Source organism: Salmo salar, chromosome ssa10, assembly GCF_905237065.1.
Source record: "Salmo salar chromosome ssa10, Ssal_v3.1, whole genome shotgun sequence".
Lineage (NCBI taxonomy): Eukaryota > Metazoa > Chordata > Actinopteri > Salmoniformes > Salmonidae > Salmo > Salmo salar.
The window spans coordinates 85548529-85561639 of record NC_059451.1 but is presented as its reverse complement, the minus strand read 5'-3'; the positions used below and the strand labels follow the sequence as shown (position 1 = coordinate 85561639).

At 46.2% G+C, this 13111-nt stretch overlaps 1 protein-coding gene across 2 annotated transcripts in view; it reads left to right on the top strand.

The window, feature by feature from the left end:
- The window catches only part of cdh13 (cadherin 13, H-cadherin (heart)), a 513598-nt gene that overhangs the window by 409948 nt on the left and 90539 nt on the right, over positions 1–13111 (top strand). The gene's annotated exons all lie outside the window — the stretch shown is intronic.

The following is a 13111-nucleotide window of genomic DNA, read 5'->3' as shown; positions in this document are numbered from 1 at the left end:
GTTGAAAGAAAGAGATTCTTCACAGTGAGCTCCTCTATGTTAGTGTGACAAGGTGATTTAACAAAGACAACAAATCGGAAGCCATGACAGCACACCTCTTGGTTTCCAGACATCTCTCCATCTGTTCCGGCTCACACCTCTCTCCATCCCTCTATCCCTCAGTTGTCCCTCCCTGTCTGTCACCAGACACACTATTAATGGACATCTTATACATGTCAGCCAACCGCCTTCGCATAAAACTGCCTGTCTGGCTGTCAACTTTTTGTAAACACTCAAATTATTCCTCTGCCACCGGGGTGGCCTATTACTATAGAGGTGTGTTCAGGTCAACTGTTTTCACCCCAGTTAAATCATACCTGGCCCACTTTAGAGCCTCATTAACTTTAACTATGTGTAACACTCTAATCATTCCCACAATGTCTGTCTAGGAGGTCCATTACTTTTTGCTGTGTGTAACAGTCAAATCGTTCCCTGGCAGCCCTGGAGAGCCATTAGGTGAACTTCTCTTGCTTTACAAGAGGGGAAAGTCGTGATTGCTTTATGGGCTTATAGCACAGATTTGTGTTCAATTTGTGATGCTCCAGTTAGCGAATGGTTGGCGTTACATAATATTTAAAAGAGTTTTATGTAAATATATCAGGCCATAATTGACCCCTGAAATAAAACGCACCAGATGATGACATTTCCGCTACTATATGATTATTGTTGCTTGTAGTTTATGAGCAGTAAAACCTCCTCACTGTATTACAGCCAAATGCAATAGGTTGGCTTTACTGTATGTCGCCTGAGTAGGATTTTGCTAAACTCTGGGTTTGAATTATTCTCACTGTCCTGGTTTTGGTATTTCCCTGTGTGTAACGAGTGCGCTGAGAGTCGGGAAGCAAGTTCAGGGAGTGAGTGTTTTAATAAATAAACGTAACATAATACAAACCAAGAACCTCGAACAACGCACAGACATGAAACAGAAAAAATGACGCCTTGGGAAGGAATCAAAAGGAGTGATATATAGGGCAGGTAATCAAAGAAGTGATGGAGTCCAGGTGAGTCTGACTACGTGCAGGTGCGCGTAACGATGGTGACAGGTGTGCGCCATAATGAGCAGCCTGGTGACCTAGAGGCCGGAGATGCAGCACACGTCACTCTGGATATGGGCCTAAATGGTGAAAAAGACCAACAAGCAGTAAGGGTTCTTTCCATCCCCTCATTTCTTCTGAAGAGTTCTGATGTTGTTGGACCCTCTTTTCCTCCATTAATTCCTCTCCTTTTAGTCAATATTTATTTATCCTCTATTTCCTCCTTCAGTTGAGGCACTCATGCCCTTTTCTTTCAGTATCTTTCAAAAGCAGCTGATCCTCTTCCACATTTCACCTCTCCATCATACCCTCTCCTCATTTGCGCTCTCTGTTCTATATCGTTGGTACTTGGTCTTTCTCTATTCAATGCCATCCTTCCAACAGATTAAATGTATTAAGTATCATTTCATTCACTATAGGATTACATGTGTCCTCCACTTCTTCTCTCTCATCCCTGAGTTAAATCCTGTCTTTTTCTCTCTGTTCCATGCACATATATAAAGGTTCAGGTATTTGATGTGTACTGTGTGGTGAGTGTGTTCTGGATGTTAGTGCAGACTTTGGGAGTGTCCTGTGATCCTGTTATACAGGTCATTTTGATTTATTCATGCCCATAGAAGAGTCTGTATTCCAGCAACTGCACTCTTAGAAATAAATGTGCTAAGTAGAACCATACAGATTTCTTTGGTTTGACTCCATAGGGGAACCCTTTTTGGTGCTGGGTGCAGAGGGTTCTATCAAGAACCCTCTGTGTAGGGTTCTTCAAAGAACCCTCTTTATATGGTTTTACATAGAACCCTCCATGAAGGGTTCTGTCTAGAACCGTCTATAAAGGGTTCTAGCGAGAACCCTTTTATCTTTGGATGGTTCTTACTAAACTCAGAAAAAAAGAAACGTCCTCTCACTGTCAACTGCGTTTATTTTCACTGAGAACTCAACGAGCTGGTTTGAGCCACAGCATTTTATAGCAAAGTCCGTCCTCCTACAGTCTACATGACACACAGCAGATGGTTCTACATTTGCATTGCTTGCTGTTTGGGGTTTTAGGCTGGGTTTCTGTATAGCACTTTGTGACATCAGCTGATGTAGAAAAGGCATTATAAATACATTTGATTGATTGATTGATTGATTGATTGATTGATTGATTGATTGATTGATTGATTGGAATGGGTCACAAGGTTAAGATTTGTATGAAGATACTTAGAATTCACAGCAGACAGTATCTGCTGTACAAACAGTTAGCATTGTGTAGAGACCAGTGTCTTGCCCCCCAATTCCATACTGGAGCCATCTCCCCCATTAACTCATGCTCTGGAATGCGGTATCTCCAAAGACATCGTAAATCTCCTACCAGTGTTATCTCCCAGAGGCCCACTTTCAGTTCACACAGACACAATAGAGTTATAAGAACCCTCTATTCTGTTGCATAAAACCATTTGATGCAATAAAAGTATTATAACATAATCTTGTAATTTCCACCATGGAACAACCATCTCAGTAACGGGTGCAATAAATCCAATTACTAACAGATTGGATTAGTTTACAAAACGGTATGTTATTTATCTTTGTGTAGCATAACATTTATCAACCAATCAATGTACATGCAAAAACACATATACAGTATTACAGGTAAACAAACAATTCAGAAGATCTCCCTGCAATAGAGCATGCTGGGAAATATTATATATGGTTCTATGTAGAACCCTTCTTGCCTTCCAAAGAATTCTTCTTTGAATTCTTCCCTTTCTTTCAAAAACTGTTCTTAGGATGTTAAAGGTCCTAGCTAGAACCATTTGACTTACAAAGAACCCTTGTCTTCCAAAAAGTGTTGTTCTGATCAAAACAATTATTGGTAGAACCCTATCCCTCTGCAAATAACCCTTTTGTAACCCTTTTTTCTAAGAGTGCACTTACCTATGGCATAGTCATCTTACAAGTGGCCTGCTTCTTACTACCTCGCTCTCTTCCTCTCTCTTGTATCTGTTTCTCTCTGTATTCATCCCTCTCTATCTCTCTTTCTGGCTCTCTTGTATCTGTTTCTCTCTGTATTCATCCCTCTCTATCTCTCTTCCTCTCTCTCTTGTATATGTTTCTCTCTGTATTCATCCCTCTCTATCTCTCTTTCTGGCTCTCTTATGTCTTTTGATCACCTTTTGCCAGTGAAATGGATTTTGAAGTGCCATAGCCTTAACCTAAGGCCAGAGGAGAATGAGGACAGGGGAAGACGTTGGGAGCTGGAGATGGAGATGGGGAAAGAGTATATAGAGAGTGGTGACAGAGAAAAATGGGGAGAAGGCAGCAGGAATGACTGAAAGTTGACTAATTTGTAAAATAATCAAAGAAGGCTGATGAACTACTAATACGTCTATTCAGATAGTATGTGCAAAGACTAAAGATCAGCCTTCAGAACCATTTTTCTTTTTCATTAGTCCTACCTTGAACCCATGTTAATTGTGGATCCATCACATTCCCTGATTATTTTCAAAGACTGAGCCTGCTGGAGGTTGTTCCATACGAGCTAGAACAAGAACGCGGCATGCAGAAGGAACAGGGTTCCCATTGATCTCGGTGCCTCACTCTTGTTCTTCCCTTGATGATTTGGAGGAAGTCTAATTCTGAAGATGTAATTAACAGCTATGATAAAAGATGTTCATAAGACTAACTAACGCTGATTAGATTCAACCTGAACCCAATGGAACTATAAATAGTGCTTTTTGATGTGGCTAACAGCACTCATTAGAGTCATATTGTGTCTGATACTGTGAGTAATGGAAGATGAGCTTCTCCATCTTACTCCTTAGAAGTGGTAAGTGCTGTACAAGCTATACGTGTTGTGTAATGAACACTCATGGGAAATGAGGAAAAATGTATTAGCCAATTTTGTTGGCCATGATCCATAAAAGTACAGAACTATAATACTACACTTATTGTTTATGTCAGTGTTCATCTGCTCTACCTCTCTAACTTTTATAAATCAGATAGTATATCGTCACTGTCTGATGAAAGAAAACAACATTTTAGCAAATTGTAACTGTTTTACATTTATTAAAAGAGATAACTCCCCTTAATGTTGTCTGAACATTTCATGACTCTAGGACCAAGAAAATGTATTGAAAATAGCTTCTGAAGTTTCATAATTGTATGTTTGTTAATGGTAAAAATATGGTCATTTTGTCAATTTCCTGAAAAGATGAGGTTTTCATCAGACGGCAATGATATATTTGATTGAATTTGTGAATCTAAAGAACAGTGTCATACTGTATTCTATAGGGGTGAATATGCAATACAAGTCTAACTGAATCGACAGGTTGGCAAATATTATGGTAATGTCACGGGCAGATAAATAGCAGGAGGGATGAGTCAGGCACAGGAGACTGAGGTCCGTTGAACACAACGTATTTAATACTGCCAAGGGCAAAATCCAAATACAAGGCAGGGTGCATCAATTAAACGAGGAGAACAGCTCCACTCTCAAAAATAGACGGGGCACAGCCCGGAAACCCTATTGCCAATCAAACAACGTAGCGAAATAAACTACGTACATAAATTCTACCCCTACAACACGTAACATGAAACAATCCCGCACGAATCCTAACTAAACACAGACAAACTAAATACCCCCCCACTAATGACAAACAAGAAACAGGTGCAACCTAAAACAGACATAACTAACAGACACTGAAACATGGATCAGTGGCAGCTAGTAGGCCGGCGACGACGACCGCTGAGCACCGCTCGACCGGGGAGAGGCGCCACCTTCTGTGGACGTTGTGACAGTACCCCCCCCCGACGCGCGGCTCCCGCAGCACGCCGACGCCGGCCTCGGGGACGACCCGGAGGGCGAGGCGCTGGGCTATCCTGGCGGAGGCTATGGAATCTCCGCAACAGGGCTGGATCCAGAATGTCCCCCACCGGGACCCAGCACCTCTCCTCCGGACCGTACCCCTCCCAGTCCACGAGGTACTGCAGGCCCCTACCCGACGTCAGGAGTCCAAGATGGACCGGACTGTGTATGCCGGGGCCCCCCCGATGTCCAGGGGGGGCGGAGGGACCTCCCGTACCTCAACGTCCTGCAGCGGACCAGCTACCACCGGCCTGAGGAGAGACACATGAAACGAGGGGTTAATACGGTAATACGAAGGAAGTTGTAACCTACAACACACCTCGTTTATTCTCCTCAGGACTTTGAACGGCCCCACAAATCGGGGACCCAGCTTCCGGCAGGGCAGGCGGAGGGACAGGTTCCGGGTCGAGAGCCAGACTCTGTCCCCTGGTTTGAACACAGGTGCCTCACTGTGGCGGCGGTCAGCACTCTCCTTGTGCCGTCTTATAGCTCGTTTCAGGCACTCCTGGACGGCACTCCAGGTCTCCTTCGAGCGCTGGACCCATTCCTCCACCGCAGGAGCCTCCGTCTGACTCTGATGCCATGGCACCAGGACCGGCTGGTACTCTAACACCACCTGGAAGGGCAACAGGTTAGTAGAGGAGTGGCGCAGAGAGTTCTGCACCATCTCGGCCCATGGCATGAACCTAGCCCACTCACCCCGGCCGGTCCTGGCAATAGGACCACAGGAACCTGCCCAAATCCTGATTGATGCGTTCCACCTGCCCATTACTCCCGGGGTGGAAACCTGAAGTCAAACTGACCGAGACCCCCAGCCTCTCCATAAACGCCTTCCACACCCTAGACGTGAACTGGGGACCCTGATCAGAGACGGCACCCCGTAGTGCCGGAAGACATGCGTAAACAGGGCCTCCGCGGTCTGTAGGGCCGTAGGAAGACCGGGCAAAGGGATCAGATGGCAGCACTTAGAGAACCGATCCACAACGACTAGGATTGTGGTGTTACCCTGAGAAGGCGGGAGATCCGTAAGGAAATCCACCGACAGGTGGGACCACGGTCGCTGTGGAACGGAGGGGCTGTAGTTTCCCTCGCGGCAGGTGCCTAGGAGCCTTACACTGGGCGCACACCGAACAGGAAGAGACATAGCGCCTGACATCCTTAACCAGAGTGGGCCACCAGTACTTCCCTTTCAGGCCCCGCACTGTCCGTTCAACCCCAGGATGACCTGAGGAGGGTAGAGTGTGCGATCACCGGATCAAACGATCGCGAACCTCGAGCGGGACGTACCTCCGGCTCGCGGGACACTGAGGTGGAGTGGGTTCTGACTGCCCCGCCCGCTCGATGTCCGCATCCACCTCTCAAACCACTGGTGCCACCAGACAGGAAGCAGGGAGAATGGGAGTAGGATTGATGGTCCGCTCCTCGGTGTCATGGAGACGCGACAGTGCGTCGGCCTTCAGGTTCCGGGAACCTGGAATGTACGATAAGGTGAATTAAACCTTGTAAAGAACATGGCCCACCTGGCCTGCCGAGGATTAAGTCTCCTCGCTGCCCGGATGTACTCCAGGTTACGGTGATCGGTCCAGATGAGGAAAGGGTGTTGTGCCCCCTCAAGCCAATGTCTCCACACTTTCAGGGCCTTGACCACGGCTAACAGCTCCCGGTCCCCCACATCATAGTTGCGCTGCGCCGGACTCAGCTTCTTAGAAAATAAAGCACATGGGCGAAGCTTCGGAGGCGCGCCCGAGCGCTAAGACAGCACCGCTCCTACTCCAGCCTCGGACGCGTCCACCTCCACTATGAATGGCAAAGAGGGGTCCGGATGCGCCAGCACCGGGGTGCCGGTAAACAGAGCCTTCAGACGACTAAAGGCTCTGTCCGCCTCGGCCGACCACCACAGCCGCACCGCCCCCCCCCTTCATCAGTGAGGTAATGGGAGCCGCCACCTGACCAAAGCCCCAGATAAACCTCCGGTAGTAATTAGCAAACCCCAAGAACCGCTGCACCTCCTTCACCGTTCTTGGAGTCGGCCAATTACGCACGGCTGTAACGCAATCACATTCCATCACCATCCCATTGGTGGAAATGCGATATCCCAGAAAAGAGATGGCTCGTTTGGAAAACTCACATTTCTCAGCCTTGACGTACAGGTCATGCTCCAGCAGCCGCCCAAGCACTTTACGCACCAGAGACACATGCGCGGCGCATGTGGCGGAGTAGATCAGAATGTCATCGATGTATACCACCACACCCTGACCGAGCAGGTCTCTGAGAACCTTGTCTACAAAGGATTGGAAGACAGCGGGAGCATTCTTTAACCCGTACGGCATGACGAGGTACTCATAATGGCCAGATGTGGTACTAAATGCGGTTTTCCACTCGTCTCCATCTCGGATACGCACCTGAGATCTAGTTTTGTGAAGAAGCGCGCCCCGTGAAAAGACTCCACTGCCGTAGCAATGAGAGGTAGTGGGTAGCTGAAACCCACCGTGATGGAATTTAGACCTCTATAATCAATGCACGGGCGCAGACCTCCCTCCTTCTTCACAAAAAAGAAGCTCGAGGAGACGGGTGACTTAGACGGCCGAATGTATCCCTGTCTCAAGGATTCAGAAACATATGTCTCCATAGCCGCTGTCTCCTCCCGAGACAGAGGATACACGTGACTCCTAGGAAAGGCCGCGCCAGCCTGGAGGTTTATCACACAATCCCCTCGTCGATGAGGGGGTAATTGAGTCGCTTTCGTTTTACTGAAGGCGATAGCCAAATCGGCATATTCAGAGGGAATGTGCACGGTGGAGACTGGATCTGGACTCTCCACCGTGGTCGCGCCGATGGAAACTCCTATACACCTGCCTGAGCACTCCCTCGACCACCCCTTAACCTCTATGGGCTATGTGGGACGCAAGCGTCCAACCCCTGGTACACCCTATCAACAACAGGTGAAATATCAAGAGCGCCAAATTTGAAAACAATTAAATGTCATAATTCAAATTTCTCAAACATACAACTATCTTACACCCTTTGAAAGATAAACATCTCCTTAATCTAACCACGTTGTCCGATTTCAAAAAGGCTTTACGGCGAAAGCATAAAGTTAGATTATGTTAGGACAGTACATTGAAAATAGCTGTGTGTAATGTTTTCTCAATGCAAAGACACGCGTCACCAAAAGCAGAAAACCAGCTAAAATGATGCACTAACCTTTGACAATCTCCATCAGATGACACTCCTAGGACATTATGTTAGACAATACATGCATTTTTTGTTCTATCAAGTTCATATTTATATCCAAAAACAGCGTTTTACTATGGCGTTGATGTTGAGGAAATCTTTTCCCTCCAATACCGCCAGTCAAATCAGCACAACAAATTAAATAATTACTATTCGAAAACATTGGTAAAATATTATATTGTCATTCAAAGAATTATAGATTTACATCTCTTGAACGCAACCGGATTGCCAGATTTAAAAATAACCTTACTGGGAAATCACACTTTGCAATAATCTGAGCACTGCGCCCAGAAAAATACGCTTTGCGATACAGACTAACCGCCATGTTGGAGAGATCTAAAATCGAAAATACTATGTAAATAATCCATTACCTTTGATTCTCTTCATCAGATGTCACTTCCAGGAATCCCAGGTCCATAACAAATGTAGTTTTGTTCGAAAAAGCTCATAATTTATGTCCAAAAAGCTCCGTGTTGTTAGCACATGATCTATGCCCGCCGGACTTGTCTTCATTAACGAGGGGGAAAAAAATATTTACGTTCGTTCAAACATGTCAAACGTTGTATAGCATAAATCATTAGTGCCTTTTTCAACTAGAACATGAATAATATTCAAGGCGGACGATTGCATTCTCTTTTAAAACGTATTGGAACGAGAGTACCCAACATGAACTCACGCACCAGAGTCTAATCGGCCACCACCGTTCCAAGGCTCTTGTTCGTTCAGTTCTCACAGTAGAAGACTCAAACCACTTTCTAAAGACTGGTGACATCTAGTGGAAGCCATAGAAAGTGCTCAAAGATTAATAAGCCCCTGTGTGTTTCAATGACATAGGCTTAAAGGTAATTCAACACATCAGGTATCCACTTTCTGTCAGAATTTGTCTCAGGGTTTTGACTGCCATATGAGTTCTGTTATACTTACAGACACCATTCAAACAGTTTTAGAAAATTCAGAGTGTTTTCTATCCAAACCTGAACAATAATATGCATATTCTAGCTTCTGAGTTGGTGTAGGAGGCAGTTAAAAATGGGCACATATTTTTTTCAAAATTCTCAATACTGCCCCTTAGCCCCAACAGGTTTTAACCTCTATGGGCTAGGTGGGACGCTAGCGTGCCACCCGTGGTGCACTCCATCAACAGCAGGTGCATTTCAAGAGCGGCAAATTTGAATCCAAATAAATGTCAAAATTCAAATTTTTCAAACATACAACTATTTTACACCCTTTGAAAGATAAACATCTCCTTAATCTAACCACGTTTTACGATTTCAAAAAGGTTTTACGGCGAAAGCATAAATTTAGAGTATGTTAGGACAGTACATTTACAAGAGTTGTGTGTAATGTTTTGTCAAGTCAAAGACAGGGTCACCAAAACCATAAAACCAGCTAAAATGATGCACTAACCTTTTACAATCTCCATCAGATGACACTCCTAGGACATTATGTTAGACAATGCATGCATTTTTAGTTCTATCAAGTTCATATTTATATCCAAAAACAGCGTTTTACTATGGCATTGATGTTGAGGAAATCGTTTCCCTCCAATAACCGGCAGTCAAGTCAGCGTCACAAATTAAATAATTAAAATTAGAAAACATTGGTAAAATATTATATTGTCATTTAAAGAATTATAGATTTACATCTCTTGAACGCAATCAACTTGCCAGATTTAAAAATAACCTTACTGGGAAATCACACTTTGCAATAATCTGAGCACTGCGCCCAGAAAAATACGCGTTGCGATAGACTAGACGTCATGTTGGGGAGATCTAAAATCGAAAATACTATGTAAATAATCCATTACCTTTGATTCTCTTCATCAGATGTCACTTCCAGGTATCACAGGTCCATAACGAATGTAGTTTTGTTCAAAAAAGCTCATCATTTATGTCCAAAAATCTCCGTCTTGTTAGCACATGATCTAAGCCAGCCGGACTTCTCGTCATGAACGAGGGGAAAAAATATATTTACGTTCGTTCAAACATGTCAAACGTTGTATAGCATAAATCATTAGGGCCTTTTTAACCAGAACATGAATAATATTCAAGGTGGACGAATGCATACTCTTTTATAACGTATTGGAACGAGGGTACCCAACATGAACTCGCGCCAGGTGTCTAATGGGACATCATCGTTCCATGGCTCTTGTTCGGTCAGATCTCCCTCCAGAAGACTCAAAACACTTTGTAAAGGCTGGTGACATCTAGTGGAAGCAATAGGAAGTGCCAAAATATTCCTCAGCCCCTGTGTTTTTCAATGGGATAGGTTTAAAGTCAATACAACACATCAGGTATCCACTTCCTGTCTGAAAATGTCTCAGGGTTTTGCCTGCCAAATGAGTTCTGTTATACTCACAGACACCATTCAAACAGTTTTAGAAACTTTAGAGTGTTTTCTATCCATATATAATAAGTATATGCATATTCTAGTTACTGGGTAGGATTAGTAACCAGATTAAATCGGGTACATTTTTTTTATCCAGGCGTGCAAATGCTGCCCCCTAGCCCTAACAGGTTAAGAGCCCTCTGCCTCCACGAAATCTTCGTGTTGTGAGTGGCTAGCCAGGGAATTCCCAGTACCACCGGAAACGCCGTGGAATCAATAAGGAACAGGCTGATACGTTCCTCATGACCCCCCCACGTCACCATGACCAGTGGCACTGTGACCTCCCTCACTTGGCCAGACCCTAGTGGTCGACTATCTAGGGTGTGCACGGGGAAGGGTTGGTCCAGCTGAACCAGGGGAATCCCTAACTTATTAGCGACCCTACGGTCCATAAAACTCCCAGCTGCACCTGAATCGACTAGTGCCTTATACTGGAAGGGAGGGGAAAACTCAGGAAAACAAACAGAGGTGTACATGTGGTCGACAGGGGGCTCTGGGTGTGGCTGGTGCTGACTCACCTGGGGGGTTGATGTGGTGCTCTGCCTGCCATCTGAATTCCCTGGGGAACCTCTCCAGCACCGGTCCGCAGTGTGTCCTCTACGACCACAGTGGGTGCAGGAGAGGCCCCCCCCCTCCGGTCCTCCTAGCAGCAGCCCCTCCTATCTCCATGGGCGTTGGAGCAGGAGGGCTGGGAGGTGGAACAAACAGGCCCCGACTGGAACGCCCCCGGGCAGCCAGCAGGTTGTCCAGCCTGATGGACAAATCGATAAGCTGGTCCAGGGTAGTTGTATGATCCCGGCAAGCCAGCTCCCGGCGGACGTCCTCACGAAGACTACACCTGTAGTGGTCAATCAGGGCCCGCTCATTCCACCCCGATCCTGCGGCTAGAGTCCGGAACTCCAGGGCAAAGTCCTGAGCGCTCCTCGTCTCCTGCCTCAGGTGAAATAATCGCTCCCCCGCCGCCTTGCCCTCCGGGGGATGATCGAATACCGCCCGGAAGCGGCAGGTGAACTCTGGGTAGTCGTCCTTAGCCGAGTGTGGGCCCTCCCAGACGGCGTTGGCCCATTCTAGGGCTCTACCCGTGAGGCACGAGACGAGGACGCTCACCCTCTCTTCATCGGAGGGAGGGGGCCGGACGGTCGCAAGGTACAGGTCCAACTGCAGCAAAAACCCCTTGCACCCGCCGGCCGCCCCATCAAACTCCCTGGGAGCCATGATCCGGATCCCACTCGTGCTGGGTTTGGTGGGTGCCGGTAGGGGCGCAGGGTGATGACTTGGCACTGGTGGGGGTGAGGGAGCGACTCTCTCCCAGCTCTCCAAACGGGCCAGCACCTGATCCATGGCCGTGCCCAGCCGGTGGAGGAGGCTGGCATGTTGGGAGACTTGTTCCGCCATAGATGGTGCTTCGGTTCCTGCTGACTCCATAGTTGGTGCGGGATTCTGTCACGGGCAGATAAATAGCAGGAGGGATGAGTCAGGCGCAGGAGACTGAGGTCCGTTGAACACAACGTATTTAATACTGCCAAGGGCAAAATCCAAATACAAGGCAGGGTGCATCAATTAAACGAGGAGAACAGCTCCACTCTCAAAAATAGACGGGGCGCAGCCCGGCAACCCTATTGCCTATCCAACAAACACAGACAAACTAAATACCCCCCCACTAATGACAAACAAGAAACAGGTGCAACCTAAAACAGACATAACTAACAGACACTGAAACATGGATCGGTGGCAGCTAGTAGGCCGGCGATGACGACCGCCGAGCACCGCCCGACCGGGGAGAGGCGCCACCTTCTGTGGACGTTGTGACAGGTAACATAATAAATAGTATGCTTTGGACTTTCTTTTATGTTTTTTCTGATCTGATGCTCTTCTTTCTCTAGTCCCCCAGGCTGTTTGTAAGGTAGAGTTGGCCCTGAGTAAGGGGAGCCTTGCTTTAAAGGGTTCCTCAGGAACATCACAAATATAGATACACCATTGGAATTCTGGGATACATAACAGAGTGAAGTGAGAGGGAATGCCCTTGCATTCCTGGCAAACTTTTCCACAGATCTTTTTAGTTTGGTGTTTTGTTTGATGTGTGTGTGCTGTTTTTCGTGTGGTTGTTTTCTAGTGATTTTGAGGAAAAAATATCCTGGAAAAAGGTACATTTTGTTGACTTGAGTATTGACATACAGTACGGCCTGCACCTTCGCTTGCATCTTGTCTGCACTTTACTGAATATCATCAGTATGTACTTTAAATACTTACTTTGAATCAATAATATGTATTACAAACTACAGAATGATAACTGTATTTGCACCTAATATGACCCACATAAAGTCCTAGCTTAGTTCTGCCTAAAGTTCAATTTATTGGATGAAATGAGTTTTAAGAATCAACTTAATCACATTCACCCCAGCCGCATGCCAGCCAGACTGACAGGAAGTCCAAGCAGCCCAGACAGCCCCCAGTGGAATCATGCAAAGAACCAACTCCTCTGCCTTATAGACAGACCAGCTCCTATCCCTTAACCCATATCATTTTAAAAGACATAGTTGGTTTGTTTTTTCCTCCCTTGAAAGTACAAACG